Genomic DNA, 21,941 nt, shown 5'->3' with positions numbered 1-21,941 from the left:
ATCATGCTTACCCATACTCACCAGGCACAGGAAAAATTCAGGTAGACACCCAAATCTTCATCTCTCCCCTTTATCCTCCCCATCTGGTTTTCATCTGGTCACAGAAAGACAATAATAGTCTTTGGGGAGATGAAGAAAGAGAAACTAACACCAAGGAGATGATTACAGTGGGGTTATGGGGGTCAGAAGGACATCTTAAAGTAATAAGGAGAATGGGGAGCTGCATTAGTTGAGTCAACAAAACCTTTGCAGGAGAGGACAAATCCTCTGTTTCATTATTGAGCTTTATTTTCCCCCAAAGTTTAAACCAGGGATGCTTCTGCTGTAGCTCCCTTGCTGTGTCAGGTTTTGTATCGACTTTCAGATTACAGAGTTTTCATTGCTGAATTTACAGAGTAGTGTGGGGATTTTACTGCTGAGAGCTGGTGCAAGGAGAGGGAAATAAGAGAAAGGAGTTCTGTGCTTGCAGGAATATACAGCTGAAGAGCATTTGATTTAAAGTTCAGACATGTGACGCTCTCCCCAAGTTACCTACCATAAATTTTAAGCTGATCTTATAGTTTCAGTGGTATACTTTTTATGATGCATTTCATGCCTCATTTCCAGGCAGATTTACAGCCCTTACACAATGCTGGATGAGTGACTCCACATGCTTCATGTCAACAAGTTCTTTTTCTTTTTTTTCAATCCCCCTGAGACTCCTGCTGGTTAAAATTAAGCCATATTGCAGTCAGGGTGCATTTGCTCTTGTCATTTTTGAACTTCTTTTGGTCATTGTTTAGTGGAAATGGCCCCAAGAGCTTTGACTTTACAGACTGATGGCAATAAACAAGGGCTGGCATCCCTAGAAATTCCAAAATTGAAACTGGGTCTTTCTCATATATATGTATATATATATAAAATTTAATTTTTGTTTTGACCACCTGAGTTTTGACACGATTAAAGGGAGAGGTGAGCCCTATCCTACACCTACAAGGTGCCTTTCCCAAAACAATCTCACCCACAGAAACAGACAGAGATCAATGTCACCTTTTACAGGCTTACAGATGTGAAAATATCTGCAAACGCAGAGTGGCCAACAATAACTTAGCACAAATCATGAGCTGTTGGAAAGAAAAATACCCTTACACTGGGCTTGGAATAAATGCCGTGGCTTGGAGATGAGCATGGATTTTGCCCAAATGTCCTGGCTGATGCTTTGCCTCTCATGGTCCCATCACCAACCTTGTACCGCCCCAAAGCCTTACACCTGTCAAAGCCAGCAACAATAACCAGAACACCATGTTTATTTCTATTTATTCCTGAAAACACACAAGTTTATTTCTATTTATTTCCAAATATATATATTTATATATATATATATATATAATATATATATATTATTTCCAAATAAATATAATATATTTCTTTATTTATTTCCAAAACCCTGAAGAGCTTAAAGGTACAAACCTAAGGCTGCCAGGACAGGGTTGCCTTGGCACGTTGACAGATGTGGGGCAGCAGGAATCTGCAGAAGCAGGGGGAATCTGCCCAGGATGTCACATCACAGCATGATGGAACCACAAGGACATTGTACCTGACTCACTCAGGATGTGGCTTTTTTTGCCAGCTTGCCCTGAAATATGGAAATTAAGGCCATTAATCCCCAAAGGGGAATGAGCATCTGTGCAGGGTGTTGCAAGGCTGAGAGCTGTGCCCACAGCACCAGGAGAGGAGAGGCTGAATCAGAGGAGGAAGGGATGATGCTGGGATCATCCAGGCAGGTTATCCCACAGGGGTTTTACAGCCTGGTGGCACGGTGACCCATCTCCTGTCCCTCACATGAGGACAGACACAGGGACACTGCTGAGATAATTAATCCCTGCTGTGTCCAGCAGCCCTGCAGAAGATTCTGGTTGCAGGGACACTGCCTGGATTCCATCCAAATTTTGCCTCATCAGCGAGGCAGGAATCATTCCAGGCATGGAAAAGCACCTGGTTCATCCTGGGTGCTGTCCTTGTGTCCCAAACCCGGAGGCAGCAGCAGTGGAGGGACACAGTGCACGGGCTGGCAGACGCACCTGATGCCCAACATTCCTGGAGCCAACATCCCTGGCCCACGGTGGGGATGCTCCCTGCTCCCACCTGTGGGCAGGGCCAGGAGCAGCTGCTTTCCAGGGAGCTGCTTCAGGAGCAGAGATTTTCCTGTTTGACAGGAGCAAAGGCTGTTCCAGCAGCTCCTGCTGGCACTGGGGGTGTGCAGGGAGGTGGCCACCCTTCCTCAGCTGCTTTTCCAGCCCCACACGTTTGGCTCTGGGGATCGAGGGCTCCAAGGCACAGGGAACAGCCTCTGCTCCAGGACAGAACATCTTGTTAAAATATTTTCTCTCTATAAAAATGACACTGACTTCTTTCAAGCCTCTGCCCGAAGAGGCATGAAGGAAAGCTAAGAACAAATTCCTCATGTGCAGCATATTTCTCTTTACGACCTGAAAAGCAGTTTATGGCTTCTCTTTAGGCAGAACTGATTTATCTCACACCTCCTTCCACTCCCAGAAGAGGTCTGTCTTCTATTTTTTATTTCTTTAAGCCTGCCCTTTTCATATTGTTCCTTTTAGCAGCCCAAACACTGCCTGGGCATCCTCTCACTGTTTTGGACCCAATCACTGCAATTAGGAGCAGTTTTATTGTCTCCCCTGGTCCTCGTGTTGCTTTGATGATGGGGTTTTAAGCAGCAAAGAAAAACCCAGCCAGATATCCCCAAAACTGAATTTTAGGCCTTTTTTTTTTCTCCATGTCACAAAGAACCAAGTGCTTGATCAGTCCCTTTCTGCCTTTTCCTGTGGGATGTTTCCATGTGTGAGCTTATCTTGTTGTGGAGTGGCTGGAAAACTTGCTGTGGGGACAACTCACATATTAAAATTTTAAAAAAGAAGAATTAAGACAATTTCTGTACTCCAAAGATAAAAAAACCGGGAAAATAAACTTAGACTGTGGGTGACAAATGTCACTGGCCTCACTCCTGGTGTCACCTGCAGTTCCTCACTGCTGCCCCCAGCAATGGCTTTGGACCCCAGCACCTCTGCTCTCCTTTATCCTCTCACCTCTCTTCATATGGGATTTGCCAAAACCTTTTCCACAAAAGATTGTTGAAACCTGGGAAAGTTCTTTTGACACAGCTTGAAAACAAAAGTTCCTTTGTTTTAATTTCTGTTTTCCAGCAGAGGTCCAACATCCTTTTCCACAGCAGGAAGAAATGTTTTCAGTTCATTTCTCTGATGGCTGTTATAGCTTGTATATTCTCCTTTCCTTCAAATCCTCTCTTAACACCACTAACAAATCTTCCCAGTCGTGTTGTCCCCAGAAACTGCTTGTATTTGTTTGTACATTGTTAATTTTCTTATTTTTTTCCTAATCTAGTTAAAAAAAAAAAAAAAAGCTATAAACTCTTCAGGGTGAAGAAAAGAGCTACATTTTGAGTTTCTCTTTGAAATCATTGACTTTATCTGGGTTAGATCACCAAGAAAAAGGGCAGCAGAAGCCTTGTCTGCTCCATGCAAGTCCACATTTAGAGAAATTTTGAGTTTCAATATTTTGCATTTTAAAGCAGAGGATGGTTTAAGGACAGGATTATCTGGAGTTGCTCAGCCCTCTTCCACTCAGCTGTCCATCACCTCCAGATGTTTTCTTGGCATTATTCCTTTGCAGCAAACAGCCAGCTGCCCAGAACCAGCCAAATGCCCGAATGTACTGAGACTCCTGTGGTTTGTCCCTCGTCCAGGAAGCCTTTCTGGGGCACCTGAGTGAGCTGAAAGTGCAAATTCAAGGTTGAGTTGGCAGCAGTGTGTGCAGGACAGGGATGAGATCTCCAGAACAGACTCACCTCTTTTCCTGCTGATCTCACTGAGTCTGTCACGGTTTGTTATCCAAAAGTGATGCTCCAGAGAGCTGCTATGGCTGCAGCCTCTGAGATGTGCAGAGAAAACAGCCAAATTTGTCTGCAAAGTGTGTGTGAGTGCAAGCAAGCCAAGAGTTATGGGAACAGGCAGGTATTTGTAAAATATTGGTCTTTGCAGTGTCTCCTTCCCTTCAGAGAGGGGTTTGGCCCTTTGGCGGTGGTAGCTCTGTGCACATTTATCAGGTCCAAGAGCTCACATGATCCTAAACTTTAGAGTTTGTGGAAATTTTTACGTTTTCACTGTTTTCTGTTAGCTACACTGACAGAAAAACCGATAGAGAACTCCAGCAGTAATGAAAGCAAAGGTGGTGTTGGTATCTAGTTCAGCTAAGATAAATTTATTTCCTTGCAGTGGGTGTTCCAGGAAAAGCAGCAACAACGACAGATATAAAGATAATTTTGCTGATTGTTATGTGATGACGATCCTATTCCTAACATATCACTAATATTTCAAGCCTGCTTTTCCACAAAGCTCAAGCAGGGTTTGATTATTTCCAACTGGAGGAATACATAAAATAACAGAGAGCTGCTACACTCGATAGTGCCTCATGGCTGGTGGTCTGGCAGATGATCCATAGGAATACTTAGAGGAAAAGCATCTTGGAGAGCTTTAAAAGCCTTTCTTAGAAATGGATATATGTGTGATTCCATCCACTCCTCTGCCCCAGCCACGAAAAATAAACGCTACCAGTGTCAGGAAGAGCAGTCCTGGTGAAGGGCAGCAGCAGCTCTTTCAAAAAAGGGATTACAGCTAAAATCTGGATGCAAAACTCTGCCTGCCCTGCCCAGGGAAGAGGGAAAATGTTCTCAGGGAGAGGGATGTCACAGAAAAAGAAAACCCAAAGTGTTTCCTGCCCTCATGCCAAGTTTTTCTTTCTCTCCTGGGGAAAGATTGACCCCTTTTCCTTAGGAGATGATGTGCAACCCCATAAAGAAGCAATAGATCCCTCATCCCTCAGCCATGTCAGACCAAAGCCCTTGCTTTGTCTATGCAGGTTTTGTCCAGGAACAGAGGAATTAATGAGCAGTATAATTAATTTCATGTTTGCATTTTTCGAATCAGCCAACGAAGACTGTAAGTAATAATTGCATGAGTAACTGCAGAAGAAAAGAGATACATTGTGGTGTCTGCTGCAAGCTGTATTTTTCTGGAAACAATGACTAATCCCACTTTTCCAGCCGAGGATTTGATGTACATCCAGGCTGTGTGCATGAATCAGTGCTGACAACCAACAAACTGCAACTCTTCCTGCTCCTGGAACCCTCTGACTTTGCTTCTGCGCTGGGAGGATGTGATCTGCTTCCTCTTGTATCCATCCAATTCCTGCTGCTGCTGGGCGAGGTGACACCAGAGGGCTTGTCAGGGCTCTGCCACGGTGTCACCCCCCTGAGGGGTGGCAGATGTCACCTGAGCTCCACCTGCAGTCTGGGGCAGCGCTGGCTCACCTGCTGAGGTGGGACCGTGACACATCCCAGACACCAAGCCCAGGGTGAGCACCGCCCTGTGATGTGCTGCTAATGCTGATCACAGCCCAAAACTGCATACAGAACTGCACATCCAGGTGCAATTCCAGGGAAATCATCCCCCTTTATGTCTGTAACCCTGGATTTAATAGGAAAGTTAAGGCTGTAGTCACAGGCATGAAGGGTTGCTCATGCAACAGCAATCCCATCTTCTAAACAGCTCCAGGAGCAGCTGTGTTTAATAGAATTAACCTTGCTTCAACAGCTTCCCCAGCTGGAAGAGTCTGAGATTACCCAGAAAAATAAAAATGACCAGGGAAGAGCTGGGTCATAGCCAATATCTGCCCTTTCAGCACCACATTTCCACAGGGAGCAAATGGGGGAGGCTGGAGCTGCAGGAGGGTGGACACAGCTGGGAGCTGCTTTAATGATTTTCACCATTATTAATGTCAATTCACGTGCCTTTATATTTTCTTAAATTCTATTTTTCAGTATGGTGCACGAATCTGTCAAGGACTTCAGTTTCCAGTGGTTTTTCAGTATAAAAAGTGCCATTTCCACCCAGCCTGTTGTTCCCAGTGTAAATATGTTTTTAGGCACAGAGCAGTATAATCCTACAGATTCTCAGAGAAGCTGCAAACCCTCCTGGCAGTGCCTGAGGCAACATAAAGGCTCTGTCTCCATCGTTTATTTATGGAAAACCAAAGGCCATTTATCTCCTCAATTCCCCTGAGATTTTCTATAGCTTAGTCAATAACCATGAATTACTGCTTGGTCGAGTTATTTTAGGGAAAATAGGGTAGGATGGGAAGAGGATGTGCCTCAGCAAACAACCAGTGTCTCTAGCCTGGCTTCCAAATGGGGCCATAGTGAGGCCCTCTCCCCTTCCCTAAGAAATAATATTTCACTGCAAAAATTAGACTTCCATTTAAAACTTCTTTGATTAGAAGTGAGTTTAGAGCTTACACTGCTGATCTCTGGCTCCTGGAAGGATCCCATCCTCACCCCCCTAAACCTGCTGGTCCTGCGTTGTTGCCATAGGGAATTTCAGCCAGAGGTGAAGGAATTACCTGGGACCCCTCTGTGGCAGGAGGGGACCCAAATGGGGACACAGGACAGGGAGAAGATGCAGGAACCTCCCAACTGCTCAGTTCCTGCTCAGTGTCCCTCAGTCCTGCCAGGGACAGGCACAGTTTTTTTTCCCCATAGACACTCCATAATTGCAGAGCTTTTATGGAGCAATTCCAGCCATAGAGGGAAAAAAAAAAAACCTACAAAAAAAAACCCAAAAACAAAAAGAAGGAAATATTCAAATCTTCCTGGTCGGACCAAGAAAAATTCCTTGTGGTTTAACTGGTTAGACTTCAGCTATGTCCTGGCAGAGGGCCCAGCTGGAGGAGTGCTGGGGGATGCATCCATGGCACTGAGACCTTCTGGAGCGTCCTGGGTGTCCCTCAAAGTGCTCCAGGATCCTCCAGGGAACACCTCACGGTGTTAAACCTCAGCTGATGGTTGCTGCTGCAGTCATCACCAGATTTGCCCATCGCCAGAGACACTTTGGCAACCCCAGAGCTGGCATTTGATTGATGTTTACACTGCAATAAACACCCTCCTGTTTATTTCTGCCCTCAGCACCTCACCTCAGTTTGTAGGGAGCTTTATGTTCCTGAAGTGCTTTGGCAAAAGTGGAGGGCGAAGTGGAGATAGTTCTGGTTTTGTTCTAAAAAGAAACACCCTGAAAGACTCATTATTAATTTATTTTATTTTATTTCTAGGAGAAGATGATGAGGGATGTGTAAACTACTCTGCAAGATCATCCCAGGAAAGGAACTAAAGGAGCCAGAAATTAGGTACAGTTCTTCCCTTATTAATTTTGGTAATAATTATTTGTAGAAAATCAAGCTTCTAGATAAAATACTCAAGCTTTTGAGATGATACAATATTTTAAAATTAAGAAAAAGAAGAAATTCCCTTCACTGGGAAGTTCTAAGAAGCAGAGAACAAAAGGAAGTTCCTGATCTATTTCTTATGGAAGATTTTGCCCTACTCCATATCTGAATGGATGTTTTAAATTACATGGTGACCCTGAAAGTGCAGGAATTTCTGCTGGGGTTTAGTAGTTCCTGGGTTTGCTGGCAAGAGGAGCTGTCTACTCTCCCTGTAGCTTCTCTAATTAGGCTGTAAGTTTGCAAGAAAGGACGTCAGTCTCAGATTTTTCTGCTCCATTGGATGATTTCCCATTTTATCAGGGCAGTGGGGGCTGCACTGTGGAGCTCTTGGGGTTTTTTTTCCTATTTTTGCTGTCCTCACTGCAAGTTTAGCTGGCATCCTAATAAAGACATACTGCCAGACTCATCTTTTCTTTCATTTGCTCTTTTCTCATCCCAGTAGCTCAGTGAGTTGTTTCAGCTTTAGGATATCAGAAATCTTTATGACAATTGTTTTGTTAAACATGGCCTGGGTTAAGAAAGAGGGACATGATTTGGGACAATTCTTTGTTTCCATAGCACCAAATCAGGTTTGTAGGGGATTCACCAAGAGGAAAGGTGTTCTGGTCAGAGGTGAAATGATATTTGGTTGGACAGATACTCTTTAATTTCTTTTTCAAAAGTACAAATGCGGATCATTCTCTTGGGAAATTATCTGTAAATAGGATATCTATTGTGCCTTGAAGGTTTTGTCATTTTAAAGATGTTTGCAATTGAGAGCAGATAAACTGAATTCTACCTTTTGTACCTAACTCAAAAGAAGTAGAAATCATTTGTACATGAGTACAAATACTGATGTAATTAAAATAAATATGAATGTCATTAAAATGCCCCCTTGCTCAAGTTCTTACACTGGCTCAGAGCCTTTGCCCACCAGCTCTCGCTTACACAGAAATTCTCAGATTCATTCAACTATTCCCATGTGTTCCAGGGGAATAACTGAGGTTTTGGAACTTATTTTGGGCAGCTGTTTTCTGCATGGATCTTCCTTGGTGACTCTTGTTGCTGCTGGGTGTCAGCACTGTCCTCGTGCCCTGCCGAAGGGCGGAGGGCCAGGTTAACCAGCCCTTACTCCAGTGGAAAATAAAGCCAGTTTGTTTCTTTTAAAAAGGGGGTTAAATTACTGATCAGGAGGGAACTGGAAGAGAGTCATTTGTGCCAATGCTGGCTCCTGAAAGATGCAGCAGACAGAAAGAGATTCATGTTTGGGTTTTAATCCTCTGCACCAAGACAGAAACCCAAGACCCGTGTGCTGTGATAAAATCCCACACAGGTCATAAATGTGCACCAATCCATTTTAACAGAGCCTAAGGAGCTCTGAGAGGGTTTTTGCTACTGCTCTGAGCAGTGTTAACAATCTGCTGTGGTGCCTCAGCCCCAGAGACAGAAGAAATCCTGGCAATAAAAACGCTTCCTCCAGTAACACCTTCACTCCTGGCACGGCTTGAGGGGCTGTGAGCTCACATGAAAGCAGCTGCCTCTCACCATTACAGAGGACACATCGCCCAGGCAGTTTTAGCACATGGAAACCACAAAGTAAGGAAAAAAAAAAGCAAATCAGGGCTGAAGCATGACATTTCCACCTCCACATACAGGAAATAAGAATGGTTCAGTAGTGCTGGCATGAAAGGGACTGAGCTCAGCTTTATCGTCTTGGGAAAGCAATAAACACCCATCTTTGAGCAGAGCTGGAGGTCACCTCGTTCTTCCTGCACACCCACTGTGGTTCTCCTGATCCTGTCTCCTGCCATCCCATGGAGGAGCTGGAATAACAAGGATGTCCTGCAGTGGATGGGAGGTTGCTGAGGCATGGGACTCGTTTTGTCCATAGCACAGCAAAAAGAGCCACTCCATGCTCCAAAAAGCTCCTTAAACTTCCAAAGAAAATTCCAGAATAAAGGAATAGAGGTGGTCTGCTAGATGGGCTCCAGGAACCAGTCAGGGCAATGGAAGGGGAAGGTTTTCATGGAGACTTTTGTTTTTCTGCACCTGGAAGAGGGAAGGTTTCCTGCAGAGCATGGGCAGAATTTTGCTTGCAACGTGAAACTTTCATATTTCATGGAATCATAGAATTATTTGGGTTGTAGGGGATCTTAAAGATCATCTAGCTTCAACCTTCATATTGCCCAGATTTTTCATATTTATTTCATATTTCATATATGAACAAATGAAGAGCAGGTATAGAGCTGAGTTTCTGTTGTGGCATTCAAGTTACCAGGGTCCCAAGAGCTCAGATTTCAGCCTTAAATTTCGTTGCTAAAAGGAATATATTCAGTGCAAGCTATGGTAATACTGACATGGGTTATGTGGCCCTTTCAGAAGGGACCTCACCTACTGGGAATGCTCCTGCCTTTCCAAATCTCCTTCTCTTTGCCATCCCTGGAAGAAACTTGTGAGTAAATCTGGTTTTATGCTTCTTTCTTTCATTTCTGGAAGACAGAAGTCTTGGAGAAATGTCTTCCTTTGCTGCTTGAAGGGCTGTGGTAGAGAGCATGAATTGTGGTGTGTCCTGAGGCTGGGAGTGCCAGAAGGGGGGCACCTCTCAGGAGACAGAAATCACAAAATCCCAGGTTCCCTCCTGCTGAATCCAGAGATGCTGTGTGGGGTGGGATTGTGGGTTTGTTGTTCAACAGGGCTGGTTAACAGCAGTTCAGATTTTAGGAGAGGCAAGGCAAGAAATTCCTTGTCCTCATTGTTTGTTCTCCAGGATGGAATTCTGCGAGTGTCCTGCCTAACTTCACAGGTAGCTTGTTTCCTGGATGTCTTGAAACAGATGACCTGGAACAGACAGAACTTGGCTTTTTCCTCTTGCAGCAGTGTGGGACAGGAATATTCCATTGTTATTTGCTGGAATTCACACCCTTTCTGAAACAGCTCCTTCAGGTCGATTCTCAGTTTTGAACAGGTTTAGCTTGATGCTGCCATTTCCAAGTGCTGGTCAAAACACTCCCTTCCAGAGAGGGAGTAACTTCAGGAGTGGCATTCCATGAGCTATCAAAACCTCTCCACACACTGTGGCCAAAGACCTGGCGGGATCTGTGGGAATTCTCTGGCCTGATGCTCCTTCTGCAAGAGGAGCCATGGCAGTGTCAGTCTGTGTTGGTGTCATCTGAGTGTAGTTTCATTCCCTGAACTTCTGAGGAACACAAATTCCTGATTCAGGTCTCACCCTCAGCACAGCAGGTCCCACGTGCAGCATCTTCCTGCCCAGCCCAGCTTCTGATCTTTCTGGAAAAGCAGTTTGTTCCACAGGTGTTTGAGGACAGGTTTTACAGCAGGATGCTTCTGTCAGGAGCGACCTTTCAGGAATGCTGCTTGAAGAAAATCCTGACAAACACCAGTGAGTGGAGAGGTGTGGGTGGTAAAAACCCTCACTGGAATGGACTGGAGGAACTGGGAGTGGGTTTTGCTAAATGATTTATCCTCCCTTTCACCACTTCCTCCATATCTGCCTCTCTTGGACCATACCTGGTGGCAGGCATGTCAGACACAGTTAGTTTGATGTGGGATTATTTTATGTCTATCCATCTGAAAACAATTGTCATGAAACACCAAAACCTTAGTATTTCCTAGTGTTTATTTAATATTTTCCTCTTGGCTTCTTGTCCGTAATGCAGCAACTGAAATATCTTAATGCAGCAAAAGAAATAACTTGCACTTAGCTTGCACTTTCTCCTCCTGCTGACTCTTCTGTTTTAATTCAAATCTGGGGGCTTTCTCTAGAAAACAAGTATGAATAAAGTACTTAATGAAAGCTCACATGGTAGTTTGACTTTTCAGGGTCCAGCACTGCTGTAGTTTATTTAGTTGCCAAGTAATTGCCAGTTTGAAATTGCAGCTCTACTCCCAAGTTTTACGGCAGTCAAATTAAACAGGAAAGATCATCCTCAAGGTCAGACAGGTCTGAGAGACTTTAATGTCCTTGTTCCTGATGTGGAGAGGGCACAGACTCATCCAGGTCAGTGGAGAGTTTGTCTTTCCTTGCTCCAAAGTCTCCAGCCAAGTGTGGGAGATGTGTGGAGCTCCCCGGTTTTCTGTTTGCTGCCCAGGTGATGTCAGCCAAGTTACTTTTAGCTGGAGCACAACAATTAGTCCTATTTTATCCCTCCCTAAGTGGTTTAATTAAATTTTACAGCTTCAAACCCCATACTCAACTGCCAGGGAAATCTAAATTTCCATCAGTAAGTGCTCTTAAACAGCTAAAAAATACCTGTGTCCTTAAATTTACTTAGAATGTGGCAGTGATGAGGAGATGGAAGTTTTAAATGTAGTAATAGGATAATAAAAGAAGGCTGTATCACCTATAAACCATCTTGGAGCAGGCCTGAAGAGTGGCCTAGAGGAGGTGGGAATTCAGAGGTGAGGGAATTTGGGACAAGATCCTATCTGAGTCTTGACTCAGGTATGAAGCCTTTGCTTTGTATGAAGCATTTATTGAAACAGACACCATTTCCACACCTCTGCCTTTTGTCACGATGCTGTGAAACCTGGCTGGTGGGAGATACAGGTTTATTCAGGCAGCCTTAAATTCCCGTGGTTATAGAGAAATACCCTCAGTGTTCAGATGCTGGGAATATCATGGAATCACAGAATGGTTTGGGTTGGAAAGGGACCTTAAACCTCACCTTGTTCTACCCCCTGCCATGGTCAGGGGCACCTTCCTCTACCCCAGGTTCCTCCAAACCCCATCCAAGCTGGCCTTGAACACTTCCAGGTCTGAGGAAATCTGCAGATACAGTCATAAAAGATGTCACAGATCAAGCACGTGAGAGTATCACAAATTGCTTAATGCTACTGGTGTGACCAGATATGAAATATTGATTTTCAGCTCTTTTATGGCTGGATGATATCTCTTAGCATTGCAAATGTACACTCTTTAATCAGTGGATTTCCATTCACCTTTCCTGTGGTGATCTGCCCAAAAAGGTCCAGACTAAGAGGTGCTTTTTGAACCAAAAATGTTAAGGAGGTACCAAACCTTCACAATAACCTGGATGTGCTCCCTGTTTTAACCAAACCAGCAAAATCATAACCTGTTACCTGGTAGATGTGGTGTTTTCTTTCCTGTTCTCTTCTCCCTTTTAGGAGCTCCATGCTGTGTGTCCACAGCCTCAGAAGGGGGGAATGGTGATGGGGAGAGGACCCTGCTTTCCAGGCTAAATCCTCCCTCACATTAATCTGTTCCATTGGCACTGCATTTTATCAGGTCAGTGCAGCAGGCAAAGCACAAGGAGTGACAGCAAAGCAGGTAAGAGATCCCCACTGGTTGTGTGCCCAAATATTACAACCAAACATTTACGTCAGCCGTGTGCTCTTTTTCAGGGAGGAGGAGGACATCAGGAAGTCTCCTAATCCTTGCTGCCTTGCCAAATGATGGAAATGTGAAAGCTGCCAGAAAGAGCAGGGATGAAAAGTGTAAGTATTCAGTTTTTTGGGGGGGAATAAAACTAACTATCCCATGGGGTGAAAAAAAACCCCCAAAACCCTTCAGTTCAGTGCTGTATCTGTCTCTGGAAGGTGTTTGAGTTGATTTGTTAAAATACTTCTTAAAATACTCTCTCAGTCAGTTTATGGTGGTGGTTCCTGAGTTCTTCCAAGTGTCTCCTTTGAAATTGTGTTAGGATGTCTGGCACAATTCACACCAAAGGAGCCCAGGCTGAGAAGCCAGAGAACATAATTCAGGTGGGGTTTTCTGATCACTGAAGATCTCCTTTTTTTTTTTTTTTTTTTTTTAATAGGTACATTTCTAATCAATCTGGGAAATTTTACAAAGAGATCACCACAACACATACTTACAGGTATGCACTTCGAAGTTCTTGTGTGCAGTACAGTACCTTGTGCTGAAATGTTTTATTTTCACTGCAAACTACTTTGAAACAGAGCTTTCCTGCAGGGTTATTTGTGGTTCAGGAGTTCTGCAGAGGGTCTCAGGTGGGACCTTCTGCCTCACAGAGGCTTGGGGTGAGGAGATGCACCTCCCAGGCAGACAGTTTAAGTACTTAGGGCTGAAATCACAGCTGGAAAATGTTGCTTGATCGTGGTTTAGCTCAGTGTGTCTCAGTCCAAAGCATAGACCCTTAATCCTCCCCCTTTGGCTTGCTGCCCAGTTAGGAAGCCCCTGAAAATCCACCTCCATTTCCACCAGGAGGTTCCTGAGGCATCAGAATGTCCCTTCTGCTGATGTTTCTTGGCAAACTGACGTCATTTTCCTCAGGGAAAGTGGGGGCAGAGACACAAATATCCATTTCTTCATTCCCATCCTGGGACCGTGAGCTTTCCTGTGTTTATCCTGTCTTCTCCAGAGGCCTCTGGCTACAAGGGGAGGGTGTTCCCAAAACGTTTTTAGCCATGGAGCTCGGTCTGGAGAGGTGATTGAGAGCTGAGCCAGAGCGTGGCCATCAACAGAGACATGGGGTACAGGAGGAATTCTTGGCCCAGGGATGAGGGAGATGTCCCACACCTCAAAGGTGACTCCTCCAGCACTGAATGAGTAGGTGAGGGCTGTGATTCTCCTCAGGACTCTTCCTCAGGGCATTTTATCCAGTGGGTGGATAACACTGAGACTGGGAGCCAGCACCCAGTTCCCTGCAAGGCTGTGGCTGCAGGAATGCTTCTTCCCTTGGCATTTTCTCTTGGCCAGCAGCTCCCTGATTCCCATGCCAGCTATTCTGAAGCCCGGGCCAAGGTATCTTGCTGTCTCCACAGGCTGGAAAAGGCAGCACTGCTTTGTACTTAGGATGTCCTGGCTGCCTGGGCTCCTCAGGGATTTAACCCTGCCTGATTTTCCTGAAGCTACAGGCCAGCTCTTGTTCTCAGCTGACCACAGCAGCTCAGATCGCTATTAATTCATGAGTAAATCATCCATGCCAGCCTTTTCATCATCACAGAAATCCATAAAGGCAAGTCTTGCTATTTCTCTCCCCACTCCTTTATCCTACTAGTATTAAAGTGTGGTAGAAAAGGTTGGTTTAATTACCTCCCTCTTGCTGATGAACTCCATAAAGCACAATAAGCTTAATAAGAAAAAAATCCACCCTGTGTCTGAGTGATGTGTTCACAGAATCAAAGAGATCTACAAACCCAAGCAACTTTTGTGACTAATTTGCCTCGTGCCATTAATTGTGCCTTATCTCAGTGGAGAGAAAACGGGACTGACATTACGGCAGCGAGCTTTCCTAAGGGCTTGTGTTAACCAAGGAGCGATTCTGGAATAAGGAAGTCAAGCAAAGAGCAAGGCCAGCAGCAGAGGAGGCAGAGGGCGTGCCCTGGGATCACACTCAGGGGAGGCAGTAAATCCCTGTGGGTTGTGCAAGGGCGCTGGGGAACGCGGCGATTTCCCAGGCTCTCCACACATCACGCGCCCGGAGCCTGGCGTGCTGCGTGCGTGATGAGAAGCAAAAGCACGACCTAAACCAGCAGGCAGGTGGATGCCATTTCTCCAGAAGCTTTGCCAGGCTGGATGCCCATGACCTGGCTTATCTTGGAGCTCTGCATTTGCTCCCAAACTCTTTTTGGCCCACTTCTATTGGTTGTGTTGAGCAATTTGCCATCCTGGGGCCAAAGTAGGAGAGGAGGAAAGAAGGTGATATTTAACCTTCCTACCTTTCTCACCAAGGAGAGGGTCATGCAGAGGAAGTGGATCTTGTCCTCTGAGCCATGGGAAGGTTATTCTTGGGTTTGTTGGCACTGCTGAAAGCTCTAAAGTCTGTGAGGACCCTTGCAGTGTAAGTGACCTGAGTGTTGCTGTGATTTATTGAATTCACTGCTCACAGGACAGCTGGGGGAAGTCCCTAAACCACTGACCAGTGGCCTCTGGGATGGTCAGAGGAAAGAGCTTGGCCAGCCCACCCCTTCCCTTCCCTTCCCTTCCCTACCAGGAGCAGGAGCCTGGGCAGTGGGCAGGGTGAACCCTCTGCTCCGGAGATGGAAGGCAGTTCCCACAAGCAACAACCCAACATCTGTCAGGCACTTCAGCTGCAGCTCATAATACTTTTATTTTCCCCTTTGTTCTCTGCCTTTTATCCTTTGATGACTTACCAGGCCACCCAAACCAGATGAAATCCCTGGGACAGTGTCTCACACAGCAGAACAATATCAGGGCAGAAAAATGCTCCCCCAATTTCTAGGGAAAAGGGCAGTAGCACTTCTCAGAAGGTTTATTTAAACATGGCTGTTTATTTTTGCTGGAGATTGAGTTACCTTCCCTTATAGGAGTAATGATTTTGGAATCCTCCTTGTTTCGCCTGTAATAAATCACAGTTGTCTGAAGGAAACGAGCTGGGCTCTTTGTCATTTTTCTTTGCTTTTCCTCCATTGACAAGTGAAGGAAGCGCCCCAAAAAGAATAATTTATTATGAACTTGCTTTTGACATTGTTGGCAAGTCCTTGGCATGCTGGCTACATAAATTTCTGCCCTATCTCTGGGCAGACAGAGCACAAAGGCACAGCTCTTGTTTCTAATTGTAGGTTGGCAGGACCTCCGCTATCAGACAGCACAGACAACAAAGAGAACAAGAAGAAAGGCTCCCAGCTGGCTCTCAGCGAGGGTGGCAGGGCTGCAGGGAGGGGACCCCAGGTCCTGTTATGACTCCAAGCCATGTTTTGTCCCTGCAGTTGCCAACAACCACACGGACAAAATGCGCTCGCTGGTTTTGTGGCTTCTCGCGGATCACGGGCTCCGTTCCCCCGTGTGGACAGGCAACAATGCAAAGTTGCACCCAGGGCTCTTTAATTCTCCGTGAGGGGATGGCATTTGGGCTGAGGCACAGCACAGTGACCTCGGGGAACAGCAGACTGATGGCAAAGACTCAGACTTCAAAGAAGTTCTGAAGTGGCTCTGACTCTTCTCATCTTCCCCCCTTTTTTTTTTTTTTTTTTTTTAATCAGCTTTTCATTGAGATTTGCTGCTCTGGGCTAAATTGTTTGGAAGTGTTTGGCTGATAGAATGGCTGGAACTGGTAATGTCCAGCATCTAACAGGCTCTGCTGTGATGTTCTTCTTGTTTTTCCCCACAAAGTTCTGAAGGGCTTTTACCAAGGATAACAATTTTTTGGTGTAATCATGGACATGTACATCTAGAGAAACTGAGGTTGTACAAGCAGGACAGGAACAGGTCATACATCAATGAGAGAGCAACAAGAAAAGGAAAAAATAAGGTGAAAATCACAGAACTTCTATAATTTTCAATGCCATTTTCCTAGGGAATTGCAGTCCTCCTCTCTCTGATCACTTTTTTATGGCTTGAGACAGAAAAGTGCTGGGAAATGAGACACAAATATCTGTGAGGTGGCAGAAGTGGAGGTGTTTTTTAGGAAGAGAAGGCATCTTCCCAGCACTGACCATCAGTAATATGGTAGAAATGCCTTTATTTGAGATCCTGGTAGAGCACTCTTTTATCCATTTGAGCTAAAAAATGGTGAGTGTTCAGCTCTTTCTGCTGGGTAGTTTTGTTTCAGTTGCCTCCTTTTGAAGCCTCAATATTACTGGATTTTTCTGAGTATCTTGGTGTAAAGGTGGTGTTCTTTGATTGACATTTATCTGTCATTTATGAGACTAATATACATTCTGCTTTATCTGCAGTAACCTTTGAATGCAGCCGTGCTGCAGAGATTAAATACAATATATACTCATGGAAATAAAAAAGGTGCAGTTATTTTAGGCTTTACAAGGCTGGAAAAAGGGAAAGTTGTTTTGATTTCCAGTCTCCATCTCTCTGTAGTGGCATTTAGGATTTACAAGGACTTGGAGGGTGTATGGTTCAGCAAAAACATTTCCCCAGATTAGGTGATGCTCATTCCTTGGTCTCCTTTAAAAATATTAAAAGAAATTTCATCAGATCATAGAGGCTGGAATGTCAAATCAGAGTCTTACACAAATAATCCAGGTTTTGGGGAGCTTGTCATGTTAAGTGGGTTCTTTGGCATCGACTGGTTTTATTATGGATGGAGCCACAGCAGAACCGCATTAGAAAAGGATATTGTTACAACACTTTCAGTATCAACAATGCTACTTGAAGAGGAATAATCTGTTCCAGATGACTGTTAAGAACGTCTGTCCTTTTTAGAAGGGATTTTTTTTTTGTTTAGTTGATTTATTCTGATAAAATTTGGGATCATTTAGAGTCCTGTCAAAGAGTCAGTAAACATGAAGATAATGTGATTCACAGAAAGGGCAGTCTGAGAGGCTACTTTCATTTAATTCAATTAGGTGGGCTTTTATATTGGACTTATTTGTTTTATCTTGACTATTGTAGCAAATTTTTCTCTTCATGAAAGAGAAGGCAGAGTACAATTACTGCAGACATCAAAACTGCTGGGTTAATTCCAGGGCTTTTCCATGCCACTGGCAAGCGATGCAGTTACCTGCATAAATAACTGGATGTAACAGCAGCCACTGATAAAACAGATGAGATTCTGGGAGGCTTGAAGGAAAAAACTCTGTTTGTGATATGTATCACACCAGCATTTCCCACCAGACCCATGTGCAAGGCAGGCATCAAACTGAACTGATTGAAATGAAAGCAAAAGGATATTTTAAATTTGGCTTTGGTGGACCTGACTGAGAGGAGTCTGGTAAACTGGAGCTCCTGTAAACCTACAGGTTTCTTCAGTCTCTTTGTGCCCTTCCTTTGTCCTGCTCCTGGGATAACACCCCTGGTTTTTATAGCACTGATGGGGACACATTTAGGGTCTCCTTTCCATCACTGCTGTCCTTCTGTCCCAAATCATCCTGCACAGAGAAACAGCAGGCAAGACAAGGCTGGGAGCAGCCCTGGACAGAGCTCAGGAGCAACAGTGCAGGAAAACATTCCATGGCCAGACTGGCAAGGGGCAATTTTTGAATCCCCCTCTGGATTTCTGCTTTGCCTGGGATTTCAGCTCATGGGTTTGTGCCTGTCTCCAGGCACAAGGGTGTGAGCAAACATTGTTGTGGTGTGCCTCTGTTTTTTATAGTCTGTTCTCCTCAAAACTTGCTCTATCTGGGCTCCCTCCCAGCTTCTGCCCAGGCCATTGCTCAGATCCTTGGATCAGGTGTTCCCAGAGCCACGGGGAGAGCAGAGGGGACTGACTGGCTGCACCTGGCTGCCTCTTCCACCAACCACCCTGACAAAGCTCCCCCTGCTCTGCCTTCCCAGCACATCCACCTCCATCCACATCCATCTCCCCAGCCACTGGATTTTCCCTCTGAGGACTTCATTTTGGTTTTGAGTGTTACTCCAGCAGGCATTAGTTAAGCCTGAAAGGCTTTTGATGATGTTCCCCAGAGCTGAGTGCTGCTGAGCATCCAGCAGGGGAAGAGTTTGGGAAGCTTTGTTAGTCCTGGATGAGCAGACTCCTGTTTTGTATTTGAAATAGATCTGCACCCGCTTGGTTAACAAAAATATTATGCTCAGGATAACTACCTGAGCCACCTGGCCAAGCCAAAGAGCCCTAGGAGGGTTCCAGAAAAGCCAATATTAAATCCAGAGACATCAACATTAGTGAAGTAGGACTAAATTATCTCCAGCTGGTGCTGGCTCTCGCCTGAGGCTCTGAAATAAGTAGCTCACTGGAAAAGAAGGAAAGATGAAGGCTGTGCTAACGAGGAGCAGAACCCAGCTTGGAGCTCAGGTCATGTTCTGTTTCCAGCCCTATCAACTCCAGTCAGTGACAATTTTTCACCTCCCACCCCTTGTGCACCAGCCACTCCATCAAAGACGGATTCCTCTGGCAGTGAGGAGGGATCCAGTCCCACTGCTGGAGCACTGGAGACATGAGCTGCCTCTGCTTCCAAGGTCTAGGTGAGAAGCAGAGATCCCTTGAAACCTCTGCTTCTCTCCATTCAATTAACTTTTTGTAACTGTTAATTGTGTGTTAGCCATCATCAGAACCCACTAACAAGGGCTTCTCTCCTCACTTTGAGTGCAAGTCTTGAAATATTTGGGGAAAACACCAACATCAACCATTGCTCTGTGCTGAATGTAACTTAGAATAGCAATGTATGAGCAAATTAAAAATCAGCACCAATATATATTCTGGATAATAATATAATAACAATATATTATCAATTATTATTAATTGTTATTATATAACAATATAATATTCTGGATATTCAGAAGCCTTCACTGTGTGTTTTTGATCAGTTCCTATGACAAAAGGGGTCTTAGAAGAAACAGGGATTTCAGACATGGCTTATTTACTGCTGTGATTGGTGAACTCTCCTCTCGCATGTACCATATTATTATTTTTAATTTATATCTCCAGATTCTCTGGAATAATTCTGGATAATTCTCTATATCTAAGCAACATTGAAAGTACCTCTACTCCTAACTGTACCTAGAGCTGTAGAATCATAGAATGGTTTGGGTTGGAAGGGACCTTAAAAATCCTCTTGCTCCCATCTACTATCCCAAGCTGCTCCAAGCCCCATCCAACCTGGCCTTGGACACATCCAGGGATGGGGCATCCACAGCTGCTCTGAGCAAGAAGGAGCTGGGTATTTGTATGAGTGTGGCACTTGTGCAGCACTCTGGGGCATGTTGTTGGGCAGAGATGGGTATAATGAGGCATGGAAAACATAAATTCAGCTGGCTGGGAGCACGGGGTGAGTAATTATCCCTGTGGGAACACAGCAGGTGGATTAGTTACTGGGCTGCCTCTGCAATAAGCAATTAAGGGAAAACATCTGTTTCACATCACCCATTTCTCCCTTTCCAGGATACTCCTCCGGTTTGTCTCTCTGATGCTGCAACCTGGAGACAAGTCATTTCTGCAGCGAGGCTGTGCAAACATCATGTGTTCCTGTGTGGAAAGCAGGGGAGACAGCCAGGAGCAACAGGACACGGTGAGGAACATCCGGGATCAGCTCCCGACTCCCTTGTTTTATTTTCTGTTGGGTTCTGCCTTGTTCCATTCCAGAAGCTGTTTCCAGGGACTGGGATCAGCCCGGTTGGAGGTGCAGAAAATGAGCCCAGCAGCCAGCTCTGCTCAGTGACTCAGAATCTCTGCTGCCATCTTCAGTAAGAGGAAAGCCTGAGCCTCTGATAGACCCATCCCTGCTTGAGCAAAGTTTTTAAAGTGGATTCTGTTCAATTGGCCGTGCCAAGCTGTGTTCAGAGTTTTGGAAAGATTTCCGTGCTCACCAGGGGTATCCATGGCTGATGCTGAGTGTCCTTGAGCTGCTGAAAGTTGAGAACAAATGAAGCAAAGTGGTTTTTGTATTACCAGCAGGATTTTTTTTTTATGCTGTGGGTGGATTTAATTGGGAGAGATTCTGTTCAGAGTGATGGTAAATCCAGGATAACCCTGCTTTAGGTGAGCTGGTTTCAATGATGCTGCTGTAGATCAACATGCATAGAAGAGAAGAGATTTCCCCCCTAAATTGTGGGTATTTCTTACTGGGATAAGTTATCCAGTTTATCTGATTGTCTGTAGATTATCACAATGTCTGTGGATCTGTATGCTATGAGAACATGGATAAATCATTTTTGAAGGTGTGGATTTCATAATTTAATTTATCTCTCTTGTCTAAGCAAGTACTGCTTTCTCTGAAAACCCCTTATCCCTATTGCTCTTATCTGGGATTTATTTTTCAAGGAAAGATTAGATTAAATTTCTGTAAAAATATTTAATACACTTGATCAGCAGTGTGGGGTTTAGCAATGCATTGGTGTATCACCTGCTGTGCACACAGAAAAGGTTGGCTATTTTCTTATGTCTTGATCTAAACTCATGAATATACAACTGGAATATACATTTGGGGAAGAAATGTATCCACCCTCCTTTAGAATGACATGAAAATCACAAGTTCAATTTAAGGTACAATGGAATTGTTTCTTGGCTTGAAGTGCTTAAGCAATATTAGGAACTTTTGCCTAATCTCTGTTTTACAGATTAAAACACAAATATTTCCAGTGCAGCCAGAATTTATTAAAGCAGGCTATTGCCTAGGGAAATATGTCTTTGGATGTGTTTCTATCAGCTCTCCTGGAAAAAAAATGAATGCAATTAGCATTGCATAATCTTCTAGAGAGACTAATGGGCCAAAACCTAAGTGCATAAAGAGAATATTGCAACTGTGGAGCGTAAATTGCTTGTGGCTGCCAGGCTGGTTGTTATTGCTGGGGGCCAAGGCCAGTTAGAAAGTCCTAACTGGAAGAAAGCAGCAAGTCTGGAGATGTCCAGGGGAAAGATGAGATGAGCTGTTGTATAAAATTGGGAAAACAGAATTCCAGAGTGACAGGTAATTTGTTTTATATATACACCTTGTATACCCATCAGTGAAATTCAGGCCAAAAAGAAACTGTTCCAGTCCTTGGTAAAGGTGTTTCTGAGTTTGTGGAGACTCCATTGGCCCATGAGGTGCTGCTACAATTTGCAATTGTAGTACAATTTGCAGTAATTGTTCCATTCTTTCTCATTTTCATGGGGAAATCACCAGTCCTGTGGATCAGCTCCTCTTTCAGTTAAAACAATTAATTAGCTGATCAAACTCTCTCCATGCAGTGAGATCAGATTTGGGTGATTCCCACAATTCAGTGACTTTATTTGCTGGGGAAGATGTGGGACTGAGCT

This window comes from Pseudopodoces humilis, chromosome 14, assembly GCF_049639895.1.
Source record: "Pseudopodoces humilis isolate 2021_Gansu_Grassland_sample_001 chromosome 14, ASM4963989v1, whole genome shotgun sequence".
Taxonomy (NCBI): Eukaryota; Metazoa; Chordata; class Aves; order Passeriformes; family Paridae; genus Pseudopodoces; species Pseudopodoces humilis.
This window is presented reverse-complemented; position numbering follows the sequence as displayed.